Source organism: Cyprinus carpio, chromosome A4 (assembly GCF_018340385.1).
Source record: "Cyprinus carpio isolate SPL01 chromosome A4, ASM1834038v1, whole genome shotgun sequence".
Taxonomy (NCBI): Eukaryota; Metazoa; Chordata; class Actinopteri; order Cypriniformes; family Cyprinidae; genus Cyprinus; species Cyprinus carpio.
The window spans coordinates 21,694,154-21,709,428 of record NC_056575.1 but is presented as its reverse complement, the minus strand read 5'-3'; the positions used below and the strand labels follow the sequence as shown (position 1 = coordinate 21,709,428).

The 15,275-nt window shown below is 38.0% G+C and overlaps 1 pseudogene; it reads left to right on the top strand.

Moving 5' to 3' along the window:
• The first annotated feature begins 5,821 nt into the window (after positions 1–5,821).
• Positions 5,822–15,275, top strand: part of LOC109076980 — a 31,955-nt pseudogene continuing 22,501 nt past the window's right edge.

Below are 15,275 nucleotides of genomic sequence, written 5' to 3'. Positions count from 1 at the left end.
GCAATGACAAGAACCTATTTGCAGTTAAAGTTAAATTACTGAACCTAATCACAGGAGCTATATTAAAAAAAAATGCTCATAAAAAAAAAAAAAAAAAAAAAAAAAGAATTTAATCAGACTGACTTAGAAGTTTTTGCATCTGAAATCTTTACATGCATTTTAGCATATCACTGTACTGCAGTTATATTGTATCTGTACTTCATTATACTGCCAATCTAGAGTTGTACTTCACTGTACTGCAGTTAAACTACGTTGTACTGCAGTTTTACTGCAGTTGTACTTCAATGTACTGCAGTTATTTTTTTGTAAGGGTATTGTCCCAATAATTTGGCATTCATTCAATAAGTAAGGGATAATGTTCATCCAGCCAGTTGTTCTCACAGAAATAAACCCCGACAGGGTGATCAGGACCCCAACGTGAAGTGGAGGATGTACATTATCCCGCTTATTACACGGCTACTTGTCTCAAGTAAATTAGACACAAAATATTGACTTGAGTTGAAATATTTTATTAGCTCAGCTTCCACGAAGAAAAACACCTCCTAACAAACTGCTTTGAGTCTTTTGATAGTCAGACGATATGGACATTTAAGGCATAATGTACAGTTGTATTGCTAATTACAATAAACAGTTGAACACGAAATATTAAAATATTTTATTAGCTCATTTGTAAGTTGACAAATACAAACTTTTCAGGAAAGAAAAATAGATATTCAAAGTGGCTTAAGCAACACGAAGTTCAAAAAATAAAAAGAAAAGACAAAAAGTTGAAGTTTGATTTTATCATTTGTAAAATATATAATCTCTTGTGTTAAGAATTAGGCATATTTATATGTAACGTTACTTTATTTGTAAGTATTAAACTGCACATTTCCATTTATTGTGAACTGATTCATTGTGAATGCGCCAGTGGGAATGTTGAAGTTGATGTTTTTAGTTTGGTCAGCTAAAGCATCTCCTTCTGTGGACATTTCTTTGGTTGCACACCTAAAACACAATTATAAGAAGTATTATAAACTATGTTTGTGGTTGAATTTCATGCTAAGGTTAGCCTATAGGCTAAGTGGACACTTACTGCCTGCGATGGCTGCTGTCAGGATTTGATGAGAGAATCCTGCTCCATTTCTCTGTGTCTGTGGTGGTTGGAGTCCAATAGCTCTTTAGACAACCCTCACATCTATGTCCTGTCATGGTCATAATCTCTCTGGTTTCCAGTCCGGCGCATGAGAGGTGTTGCACAGCCGTGCTTCTCAAACTGTGGTTTGTGTATCGGCATGAGAGTCCAGCTGCTTTGCTAATTGTGGACATCATCATGGCAAGGTAGTTATGTCCCATTGGCTCCCTAGAGTACCACACTGTTCTTTTATTCAGTAAATCCTGGTTTTTGTCGTAGTGGATGGAGATAATAAGCATCTGCGTCCAGAGGCTCAGGTATTTTTTGAAACTAGCAACGGGACACTGGGGGTTGTTGGGTTCAGCAAAGATGAAGCCCCTGTAATTTTCTTTACATGGGTCTTTCGGGTCTTTATGGTTCTTGGTCTCCGCATTATGGGACAGAGTAATGTACTCGGTACCGTTGTCGTCGCATTTTATGATAAACGAGTCCCTTCTTAGGTGTCGGTTTCCTTCTCTGCCTCGTCTTGCCAGATGTAGTTGTACATCAAACCAAACTTTCCGAACGAGACCAGTGGCTGTGTCTGGTGACAGTACGTCCGAATTTCTTATTAGGTCCATGTCTGCCGTTGAGATCGGAGGATGATGCTGACTAACGTCTTTACCAATTTAGCGAATTTGTTTAATGGTAGATTTAAAAACGGCATTTCTGGAGTTAAAGGTAGTACTCTTCAGGATGTCAAACTTTTTAAAATATCTGGCGACACCAGCCCTGATAGCCATATAGCTGGCTACCAGATAAGTCTGGCTGTTTGAATTCTGAACAGATGCGTATTTATTTCAAACACTCGACTGACGTTATGAAGTGAGTTTGTATTAAGGTCTTTAATGACCGGCCCATAAAAAATAGCTTAGAAATCACTCATTATACCATATTTTTCACCCAATTTTGGATTCAATCTTTTTGTCAACTTGTTCCCTTTCAATTAGGACTGGTTTTGCATTTAATTTTCAAACTATTTAATTGTAGGAGTCATTTATCCGAGCTTATGCACCTCAGTTTTTGAGTGTGAAAAAAGCATTATTTGTTAATAATTTTGTCAATATTGTGAAAAAAGGTGAAAAAAAGTTTCACTGTTGATCACACTAGCCTACTTTAATGTTTAACCAGGAAAATTTTTTTTTGAAATGCTTTTATTTTGTACAAAATGGCACAAAGTCACACTTGTGGACTGCTGGACCTGGGTTGTAGATGAGTGGCAGCCTCTCCACCCACTTGTCCCAGAGCTCTCGAATTGGAGCAAGCTTGTCATTTTGATGGCGTTGATGTCTTGTCTCTCTATTGTCAAATCGAATTACCCGTGACAACACGTGAAATGTCTGTTGTGACATTGTGGCGCGGAAAATTGCCCGACCTGTGTCTGCATCCCATAAACTGTCGGTGGATTCATTTCGGGATCTGTAGACCCCAGCCAGAATCAAGAGACTCATATTTGCCTGGATGTCTGTTGAATCAACCGTCTTCCACTTGTCTTTGAAGACTCTTCTCCCCTCTAAATTAGTCATGGATATGACTATGTTTTCGATTGGCTCCGTCACAAACAAGTTGAAGCATGATTGTATGTCATCAATTCGGGATATGGCATATCTTGTTAGCCCTGGCTTCATCTTCATGACATTTTCAGAAGAAAACCTGCCTTGCCTCATAGGTGGGGATGAAGACCAGGACAAAGTTCCATCTTTTGACCAGAATGAAACGGCAACCTCAGCTGGGCCCTCATCACTGGAAGACAGCTCCTCATCAGTTGTTTCAAGCTCCGTAGCCGATTCAGTGGTGCCTTCCTCTTCAGAAACATCTTCACTGCAAGATGCATCCTGCATTTCCTCCTCCTCACTAGTTTCTGAGTCAAAAATCTGGATGAATAACATCATGTGCAGAGAGCTGCTTTGCCATTGTGCTGCCACAAATGAATGACAAGCAAGGTGCTGTGAGGCATTTATATATGCCTGTGCTATCGCATGATGTATATTTGTAAATATTATTTAGTTCTGTGTGAGAACCTCACAGTTCCAAAACAAAATGTCATAATATTTTGTCTGGAAGCTGTGATGAAACAAGAACATGAAAGAAAGATTCTTTTGAAGCCGGGTCACTGCAGTCACGGCCAGTTTGTGTGTGTGTGTGTGTGGTAATGTCAGATGGATAAATGTAACTGAGGCTGCATTTACACTGCAGGTCTTGATGCCCAAATCCGATTTTCTGACTATATCCGATTTTTTTGACGACCCGCTTACATCATCTTTTAAAAGTGACCCGTATCCGATTTTTGCATTTACACTATACACTGCTGAAACTACCAAACTTCGACGTTCTGACTCGGAAAAGGAAGTAAAACAGCACGAAATACAATGGATGCAGATGCAAATAAAATTATACAGTGTTTTGCTTTCCATAATATATGGAAAAGTCAACAAAAAAAAATCAGCAAAACATTGGTCTCGTACGGCGGGGAAAAAAGCGCTTAAACCGTGCCTCCCATATCTCGTGAAATGTCTTCAAACTTATTTATTTCTGTAACAACCCTGCATTTTTGCCTGCAATATCTCTTCGCCCCAAAGACTTAAAAGACATGAAACCTCCGCATTGCTCCACTGTGTGTATCCTTCGTCCTCTATCACGCCTATAATAAGTCATGAAATCTCAGTTGGTGGTGTCCACCAGAGTTGACATCACTTTTTTAATGACGTACGACTCGCATTTACTGGGGAATATCCGATTTGTCTGCTTACATGGCACGCGCAAATGCACGTATCCGATTCATATCCGATTTATTACCACATATGAATGAGGCCTGAATCCGATCTGAGAAAATCGGAATCCATGCGGTTTTTTCCTGCTTACACGTTCACCGGTCATATCCGATCTGTGTCACATGAGAGGAAAAAATCGGAATTGGGGTCACTTGAACCATGCAGTGTAAATGGGGCCTTAGATGCAGGTTAGGGTAGGATCAAATTTCTCTCTGTGGAAAAGAATGTGTGTAATACTCAAAAAAATGTTGTGTGTTTTTACGTGTGTGTGTCTGGGTAGCGTGTGTATAAATGTATCGATACATGCACAGGTCCAAGGGCTCGATGTTTGCAAGCACATATGCTCATATGTGTACATGAAAATAATGAACATGCTCCTGAAAACTAAATTGTTCTGTTATTTTCAGTCTCTCCCATTCACTTTCAATGGTCGGCCATTGTGACCATTTTTGACCATGCCTACACTCAGATAAATGAGGCCCACGATTAATCAGCTGCAAACAGAAATATAAAACCAGTCCTAACTGAAAGAGAACAAGTTGACAAAAAGATTGAATCCAAGATTGGGTGAAAATATGGTATAATGAGTGATTTATAAGCTATTTTTTATAGGCCGGTCATTTTTGACCGGGAACACCACAAGTGTAACAAGGTAACAAAACCCCCACAAAAAAGTAAGAAAATTTCCAAAAAAAATTGAGATTTAGTTATACCCTTTGGGAACAAAGTCACTAAGTTTCAGTCCAAAGCGATAACATTAACTAGTATTTTCGGGGAAAAAAATCTTCTCCTTATTGAGCTCTTCTGCCTCACACGTATCATAATCTGTCTGCAATTTTTTCTCAATTAGCCAATCTTTGAGAAGTTTAATTGCCCATAATGTGGTTCTTTTGGTGTTCGTTTCGTAGCAGTCATCTTCTATTTTGCCAAGTTCAGATTCAGTAAGCTCTTTGTGTCTTGTGGTTGCTTGTTCTTCAGAGTTAAGTTTTTGTTTTTTGTTTTAACTGGGGAGTCAGTGGAGTCATCTGATTCTATCCATTGCTGAAAAGATTTGTTTTTACCTTATATGTTGAAATTAATGCTGAAGTCTTCCATTGTAACACACGGTGGTTAAGTGTTTTCAGTCACTAGATGGCGCCAGACAGTGAACGATAGCGGAGTGACTCTTTAAGCATATAAGTAGTACCGGTCAAGATAACTCATAGTACCTGGATGAGCAGTGTGTTATTCAATTTGGTGGTTGTTATCCGGGAATAGCATACCTCGGAATGTTGCGACTGACCAATCAGAATCAAGTATTCCACGGAGCTGTGTAATAATCTGAATTAAAATTACAATTTACACTCAATAAGTTAATACTGCATACTGTTTTACAATGTACTACAATACTGAGGTGCAGATAATTGCCACTATTTGCAATAAGCAGTAAAATGTTAACATAGTGTAAATAGAATCTATAGCTGTCACGAGTCCGGACCCGGTGTTTCTCCCTCTCACCACCAGAGGGAGCCATTTCCCATTCTCATTTACCCCAAACTCTACACACCTGGTCACATACTCACACACACACAGCTGTTCCCCATTGCCACGGACTATATATTCTTGTCTCACTCACCACTCTGCCTGGCTGAATTAATTGTTACTTGTGATCTGTATTTCTAGTTGTATGTGACGTAGTTTACCAGTCTTCGAGTTTGATCCTGTCTTGTTTTGCCTTGTTGGCCTTTTTGTTTCAGTTTATTAAAAGTGCTTCCCTGCATTTTGGACCCAGACCGTGTTTCTTCCACGGCGCTCTTTGTTGTGCTTTTTGTTTAGGTTTTTTAAATTTGTTTCCCTGCATTTTGGACCCAGAGTTCTGCTATTTACACTTCATACAAATAGCCGCTGCCATAAAATAATCTGAATGTCTTAAGATTTGAGGGGTTTTCAGTAGCACTTCAACAATGAAACATCAGCAGTGAAAAAAAAATAATCATCGTCAGATGTCATGATCAGTTAGCTGATTTGTCAGAGACGTCACGTTACAGCAGCAGAAACACAACAAGCTCTGAACAGATTCATGCTTTTCTCCTGCTGCTGAAGTCAAATGTTCACACAAAAGTGTGAGTGAGCACAGATACCGATGATGTTAATGAGGATCACTCTTCAGATCTTCTTCACTGCAGTCACTAAAGCATCACTTTATGGATTCAGAAGAAAAGGATCCACCGCAAACTGCTGCAGCTGCTGAGTCTGAAGCTACACATTCTCTTCAATCTCATTGTGTGTTAAGATTTGTTTTCACTGCATTGTAACCACAATATTATGTCATTTGTTCTCTTATGTTTCCATATGCAGGACTGAAGTCAGTTTCTCATTATGGAGAACAGAGAGAGCAGTGAGAGATCTTCATCTGCTGATCCCAGCTGTGTGTCTCTGAAGAGTGACAGATCAATGCCTCTTCCTCCTAAATTCAGTGATGTTCCAGTGACCTCTGACCCCAGGTGAGATATGATCCAGTGACCTCTGACCCCAGGTGAGATATAATCCAGTGTTAAGGTCAATTTACGCTGCATTGATCAACACTGACCAGTGTGAACAATCACCGGATCAGAGGACATAATTTCTCAGACGCTCCATGAGCCAACAAGTGCTGCTTCAACATGTTCAATCAGAGAAAACACACACTGAGTGACAGCAGCAGACGCAGACAGGAGTCACACACTGATCCACAAACCAGACCAAGAGTCTGTTTCCACTGTTAGTGAACCACACACTGACTTACAATCACAGCAGCAGATAACCATCATTTTACTAATTCATCTGCTGATTATTTCTTTAACTCATTGGATGAAAAAAGGAATTAATTTTAATGATTATTTTAAGAAATATTATTCCTTATCCTGCCCAATATGGAAACATATGGGTAGCAAAATTCATTTTGAAATGTAATATGCAAAATGACAATGTATTTCTGTATTTAAATTTACATTTTCCCATACATATGTGCTACACTTAGTGCAAAATTGAAAATTCAATTATATAATTTATATTTGCCATTTCCTACACTAGTTTTAATGTGTTATAAGTTGCATAATTCAAAGGAAATTGTATTACCCAAAATTGATTAGATATGTTTAACATGTTCAAGCAAAAAACTGTAGCAAAATTATCATTTAAATGCCATTTTTCCTAAATGCAGTTAGACTTACGGCGTGGATGTTGACGGTGAGGAAATTTTCCCACCGGTTAATCGACGTGTGACAACACTTTTCAAATAGCGGCAATTCTGCGTAAAGCAATTGTTCATCTTTAGTTCGTTTGAATTTTCCCTCTTTTCCTTCATTTTTAAATAGCTTAAAAGCACTGTGCGCATCTGGCGTTCACTTTTGATTTAGCGTCAATTCGGCGTCAATTGCTTGAACGCAACAACAAAATACAACATCACACTCTCTTTAGCCTATTTATAAAACAGAACTTTTATTAACAAAACAAGAAAAAATACACAATGCTATAGGGCAGCTATGCCTAATGTAAAATAACAAATTGCATAAAGTTTATATCAGTATACAAATAGGCTAAGTAAACATGTATAATAGCTATATAACCAAATCAATAAGAAAATGTAGAAGGTTTTTTTAACAAAACGAGTAAGAAAGCTTGGAGGCACGGCATACATCTTTGTCAAATAAAATAAATAAATGACACAAAGTTCAAATAAAGTAAAAATCAGCAAACAGTGTGGAACCAATAATGTTTAAAAACACTTCCAAAATCACCTTAGATAAATGGCAATCTGTTCAGTTTTTAATCGTAGTGTCTGCTCTTTTACTCAACTATAATGACTTTTATTACTTAACACTAGGGGTGTGCCGGTACTAGTATCGGTACCGCCAAACGGTTCCCGGGCAAATTCCAAATGGAAGTGATCATCCCTGTCCCCTTGAAGTGGGGACTTTGGAGTGAACAGGGCACTTGCGTCCCGTTATGTAGTCGTTAGGAATGCACTTGGCAAAAGGAGAAGTACCTGTCCGTCAGCAGATGTCGATGTTTTACTGTCATAAATGTCTTTTTAATGTTGTTAGTGTAACTGTTGCAAGTAAACATACATTTTATATTTTAAAAAGTTTTTAAAATATGCTATATAATAATATAAAAAACTAATACATATAAAACGTTTTAAAATATTTTAAAATGTATATTGTTTTTATTTAGGTGATCTTCTGATGGTGGAGTGGTGCTTTGTTGTGGGGGGATAATAGCTGATGATGATGATGAGGAAATTATGTCGCTCCTTTTGCCCATCCCTAATGACTACTAAATGGCACGCACATGCACTGCTCACTCCAAACTTGTTCCTACTCCAAGGGGATTAGGATGATCACTTCCATTTGAAATTTGCCCGGGAACCGTCCAGTACCGATACTAGTACCGACACACCCCTACTTAACACCGGTATCACCATCTATCGTGGCAAGATTACATATGGGTAGGACACTTATTTTTCTTAAATACACTTACACTTAAGACGTTACAATTGCATTTTCATTAAATACCCTGTGATCAGTATAGACTAGTGACAGATCAATGCCTCTTCCTCCTAAATTCAGTGATGATCCAGTGACCTCTGACCTCAGGTGAGATATTATCCAGTGTTAAGGTCAATTCATTCTGCACTGATAAACACTGACCAGAAAAATAAATGACATTACATTTTAAAATTAATTTTGCTATCCATATACTTCCATAGCACAATGCTGTTCTCTAAACAATGTGCAACACAAAGTCTGTGAAAACGAATATAGTGATTAAATCTGTGTGTGATATGCTATTCATTGTGTGCAACCAAAAAAAAAAGATTAAAATATAAACTTTACATAAATACCATTACTTATTTCACACAGAATTTTAAATCTAAATTTAATTTCTAACAAGAAACATTTCAGTCAGAATTATTGTTCTCCTATTCTGCTGCGAGCTACGTGTTTGACATGCATGTGTACACTAGCACTCCTTCATTAACGTCTGTGAAGTTTAATGGAGATTTATGTTATGCAAAATGGAAATAATACTTTTATAATACTTATAATAAATGAAACAGCAGATAGAACTTAAGGAAGAATGATTTCTGTGTGTTTATCGTGATCTTCAGGAGAAGAGATCTTCATCTCCTGATCCCAGCTGTGTGTCTCTGAAGAGTGACAGATCAATGCCTCTTCCTCCTAAATTCAGTGGTGATCCAGTGACCTCTGACCCCAGGTGAGATATGATCCAGTGACCTCTGACCCCAGGTGAGATATAATCCAGTGTTAAAGTCAATTCACGCTACATGATAAACACTGACCAGTGTAAACAATCACCGGATCAGAGGACATAATTTCTCAGACGCTCCATGAGCCAACAAGTGCTGCTTCAACATGTTCAATCAGAGAAAGCACACACTGAGTGACAGCAGCAGACGCAGACAGGAGTCACACACTGATCCACAAACCAGACCAAGAGTCTGTTTCCACTGTTAGTGAACCACACACTGACTTACAATTACAGCTGCAGCTAACCATCATTTTACTGATTCATCTGCTGATAGTTTACTTTAATTCATCGGATGAAAAAAAAGTTATTCATTTTAATGATTATTTAAAAAAAAAAGAAATATTTCTTCCTCATCCTGCCCAATATGGGTAGCAAAATTCATTTTGAAATGTAATATGCAAAATGACAATGTATTTCTGTATTTAAATTTTAATTTTCACATACTACATTTGCTACATGCTACATTTAGTGCAAAATGAAAATTCAATTATATAATTTATATTTGCCATTTCCTACACTAGTTTTAATGTTTTATAAGTTGCATAATTCAAAGGAAATTGTATTACCCAAAATTGATTAGATATGTTTAACATGTTCAAGCAAAAACTGAGGAAAGTTATCATTTAAATGCCATTTTTCCTAAATACATTTAGACTTACGGCTAGGGTTGTGACGGTGCTGAGGAAATTTTTCCCACCGGTTAATCGACATGTGACGACACTTTTCAAATAGCGGCAATTCTGCGTAAAGCAATTGTTAGTTTTTAGTTCGTTTGAATTTTCCCTCTTTTCCTTTCTTTCCTTCATTTTTAAATAGCTTAAAAGCACTGTGTGCATTTTACGTTCATTTTTGAATTAGCTGCAATTTGGCATCAATTGCTTGAACGCAACAACAAAATACAACATCACACTCTCTTTAGCCTATTTATAAAACAGAACTTTTATTAACAAAACAAGTAAAAATACACAATGCAATAGGGCAGCTATGCCTAATGTAAAATAACAAATTGCATAAAGTTTTTGCTGGTATACAAATTGGCTAAGTAAACATGTATAATAGCTATATAACCAAATCAATAAGAAATGTAGAAGGTTTTTTAACAAAACGAGTAAGAAAGCTTGGAGGCACGGCATACATCTTTGTCAAATAAAATGAATAAATGACACAAAGTTCAAATAAAGTAAAAATCAGCAAACAGTGTGGAACCAAAACACTTCCAAAATCACCTTAGATAAATGGCAAAAGTCCAACAGGCTTTTCAAAATCCAAAATATTGTCAAACAGGCGCTTTTGCATTTCGTTTCAAACTAAATCATCTGCCATCGTCTTGTCTGTCTCACCTCACTCTTCTTGTCAGTCAGCTCTCCTCACTGGAGAAATGAAATCTGACCTGTGAGCATCATTGAGCAGCCATGGTCAGTTGTTAATCGTAGTGTCTGTTTTTTTTTTTACTTAACTATAATGATTTTTATTACTTAAAGGAGCCGTATGTAGGATTGTGGCCTAAACTGGTACTGCAATCACTATAAAAAAATAGTGTAGAGTGGTGTATCCCCTCCTCCTACCCCTGACTCGAGGTTGCCAGATGATTATAATAGCTGAAGAGATAAGCGTTTTTGATTTGATTTCTTTTTTTTTTGGAACATATAAATACAATTACAATAAAAAAAAAAAATCTGAGAAAAAAAAAGGATAATAGTAAAACAAAACAAAAAACATATAAACAACAACAAAAAAAAATCCTTATTTTTCAATACGAAAAAAAAAATCGATTTACAAGTACTAAAGTTTTTGTCATAAGTAGGCTCACAAATAACCAAAACATTTGCCACAGCAATTATAACGCGAAAAAATTCAATATCACCAATGGCTATCACAGGGTTGTTTTCTGTTCCATCAGAAAATATTGTTAGAGTAACTAAATTACATTAGCAATGGTCATACAGGTCAACTTGCAGCATGTGTAACTTAGTCCACGATATACGCGAAGAACAAATGACGAATCATTTTTACTGAGGTAACATTAGGCTACTGTCTCAATTACGTTTCAAATTGCCATAATGGGCGTGCTAATGTTGTTTTCCTCAGCGTCTCAGCATAATGACAGAGAAACAGGGTCCGTAATGCATTGCTAATGTTAGCATACGTCCATGTGAGCTAACGTTATGTTACTTTGCACAAACATGCATAACTTTGTTCGACTGTCATGAATATATGAAATGTCCATTGACATCAAGTACAAGTTAGCCAAGCATAGATGAATCTTACCTGTCCAGGAGACAATTAGCAACGTTGGCGTCTGTGTTCAAATTTTTCAGCCGTCTCCATCTTTCAAAGGCATCTCCAATACAAATTCTGGTTTTATTCGGACTTTGTCACGAGAATTTCTGAATTATAACGAGGTCTATTTGATTTAGTAACATTAGACATTTTTATCCAACTGGAGTTGGGTAGGTTACAGCAAAGCTGGCAACACGGATTCCCGAAACACTACTGACTTCGTGATTGGTAGATAGGTGGAGGGAGGCACGTCAGGCCAAAACACAAAATGACAACATCAACATCTGTTGAGGGAGGCTGCAAGTCCACTTTTTTAAATGACAATATCCTGGGCCGGACTACTGTATTCAGTGATATAAGTATTTGAAATGAACATGATTTCTTAATGTCTAGTGACACATCAGGGCCATTTTATGATTAATTGAAATAGATTTCTTACATACAGCTCCTTTAACACCGGTATCACCATCTATCGTGGCAAGATTACATACGGGTAGGACACTTATTTTTCTTAAATGCATTGACACTTACACTTAAGACGTTTCAAATGCATTTTCTTAAATACCCTGCGATCAGTATAGACTAGTGACAGATCAATGCCTCTTCCTCCTAAAGGAACACTCCACCGTTTTTTGAAATAGGGCTTATTCACATTATTTCCTACATTTAGATAGGTGGGCAAATGCATTTTTGTGTCAGTGCATGCATTGTTTTAGTTTGACTGGGTCGGCGTTAGCTTAGCTTAGCACAATGAATGGAATCCTTTGTTGCCAGCTAGCATGGCCTGAGTAAAAGTGATCAAAAAATTAAAAAAAACCACCTAATTACTTCTTGTGGCCTGCGTATTCACAACGAGTACAAATAGCGATCCAGATTAAACACTAGGCGATTTCCTAGGCAGATATTGACTTGGGACTATATTATGGTGAAGCACAGGCGAAGCACTGCTGCTTAGGCGAAGCACTGCTACTTCGGCGCAGAGATATCATGCAACACATGAAATCCCACGACTGTCCACAGAGTAAGTGATTATTTTATATATGTTGACGGAAGTCATGGGATTTCATGTGTTGCGTGATATCTCTGCGCCGAAGTAGCAGTGCTTCGCCTAAGCAGCAGTGCTTCGCCTGTGCTTCCCCATAATATAGTCCCAAGTCAATATCTGCCTAGGAAATCTTCTAGTGTTAATCTGGATCGCTATTTGTACTCGTTGTGAATACGCAGGCCAAAAGAAGTAATTAGGTGGGTTTTTTTAAATTTTTTGATCACTTTTACTCAGGCCATGCTAGCTGGCAACAAAGGATTCCATTCATTGTGCTAAGCTAAGCTAACGCCGACCCAGTCAAACTAAAACAATGCATGCACTGACACAAAAATGCATTTGCCCACATATCTAAATGTAGGAAATAATGTGAATAAGCCCTATTTCAAAAATCGGTGGAGTGTTCCTTTAAATTCAATGATGATCCAGTGACCTCTGACCTCAGGTGAGATATTATCCAGTGTTAAGGTCAATTCATTCTGCACTGATAAACACTGACCAGAAAAAATAAATGACATTATATTTCAAAATTAATTTAGCTACCCATATACTTCCATAGCACAATGCTGTTCTCTAACAATGTGCAACACAAAGTCTGTGAAAACGAATATAGTGATTAAATCTGTGTGTGATATGCTATTCATTGTGTGCAACCAAAAAAAAGATTAAAATATAAACTTTACATAAAATACCATTACTTATTTCACACAGAATTTTAAATTTATTTATTTTCACAGAATTCTAAATTTAATTTCTAACAAGAAACATTTCAGTCAGAATTATTGTGCTCCTTTTCTGCTGCGAGCTACGTGTTTGACATGCATGTGTACACCAGCACTCCTTCATTAACGTCTGTGAAGTTTAATGGAGATTGTCATGTTATGCAAAATGGAAATAATACACTTAAAATACTTATAATAAATGAAACAGCAGACAGAATAAAGGAAGAATGATTTCTGTGTGTTTGTCGCGATCTTCAGGAGGAAGAGATCTTCATCACCTGATCCCAGCTGTGTGTCTCTGAAGAGTGACAGATCAATGCCTCTTCCTCCTAAATTCAGTGGTGATCCAGTGATCTCTAACCCCAGGTGAGATATGATCCAGTGACCTCTGACCCCAGGGGAGATATAATCCAGTGTTAAGGTCAATTCACGCTACACTGATAAACACTGACCAGTGTGAACAATCACCGGATCAGAGGACATCATTTCTCAGACGCTCCATGAGCCAACAAGTGCTGCTTCAACATGTTCAATCAGAGAAAACACACACTGAGTGACAGCAGCAGATGCAGACAGGAGTCACACACTAGCCGCTTTTCTACTGTCGGGCCAGTGTGAGCCAGGGCTTAAAACGGGCGGGGCGGGGCTAATAGCCTCGGGCAAGTAGCACAAGGCAAAAAAAAGCGCTGCGTTTCCACAGTCGGGCCAGATGCTCCGATGCGCTTCACTAAAACCCGCCCTTTACACGCCTCTCAGGAACAACGTCACACAACCCTATCATTTCACCAACAAAGAGAAACTAAATGAGAATCAGAAAACTAATGAGAAATAAATCACTGGAACTAGCGCGATCACAAAACGAACACGATAACAGCGGTTTTTTGTTTGCATGCTCTGTTAAATATTTAAATTCAAAAGCATCAATGTTTTACTATAAGTGATACATTGAGCATAATGAATTAATTTATCAGGCTTGAAAATTTGTCACAGAAATAAATGTATTTCTATATCATTTATTTATTTTTAACGCTGAAGCTGTTTATTTGTAGTCACATACATCACATTTAGAATGAATGATAATTTCTCTATTTTTATAAAAGCTCCCGAACAAAAAACATTGTTATATTTTTATGTCATAGGCTACACGGAGCTAAACTCTCGAGACGAGACTTATGACAGATAAAATATGTTAATAAATAAATACACAATTGTGATAGAGAATAAGAAGCTGACCTCCTTGATTTCCTCAAGTGGTCATGTTTACCATGTTTACTATGGTAACGTTAATACCTAGCGTGCGGTCTTTTGCATTGCTTATAAATATTTCTGCCTTTTATGGTGATTATAATCCACATCGGATCGGATCGAGTTATTTCAAACACTCGCTGCTGACTAAGAGTGAGTTTTGAGCTCAACTAGGGCTGGACAATATATCGAACGATATGACCATGTGCATCTCGTCAGTAAAGCCGGTTCCATGATTAGCGGTAAATCCCCATCACCTGCTTTCAAATGGAGCTGCAGTTAATACACAGAGCCGTAGTTCACTGAGAAGCTACGCTATATCGAGTTCATTATTGAAGATGAATCGCCTTTGATAATGAACTCGATATAGCATAGCTTCTCAGTGAACTACGGCTCTGTGTATTAACTGCAGCTCCATTTGAAAGCAGGTGATGGGGATTTACCGCTAATCATGGAACCGGCTTTACTGACGAGATGCACATGGTCATATCGTTCGATATATTGTCCAGCCCTAAGCTCAACTTATTTTAAAAAGTGTTTAATGCTGGTGTTATAGCTGTTAGCTTAATGAAATGATCCGCGGCGATGACGCTCTCCAGACGCGGAGAAACTCCGCCTTTGTTCATAACCACTCCTCTAGCCCCAGCTGGCCCGCTTTGGCCCAAGGTTTTCGTCGGGCCAAAAAACCCTGGCTGTTGACCCCGAGGAAGCACCGACGAGGCACGATCAAGCCCCAGAAGTGACAGTGGAAATGTGACTGGCCCTGGCAC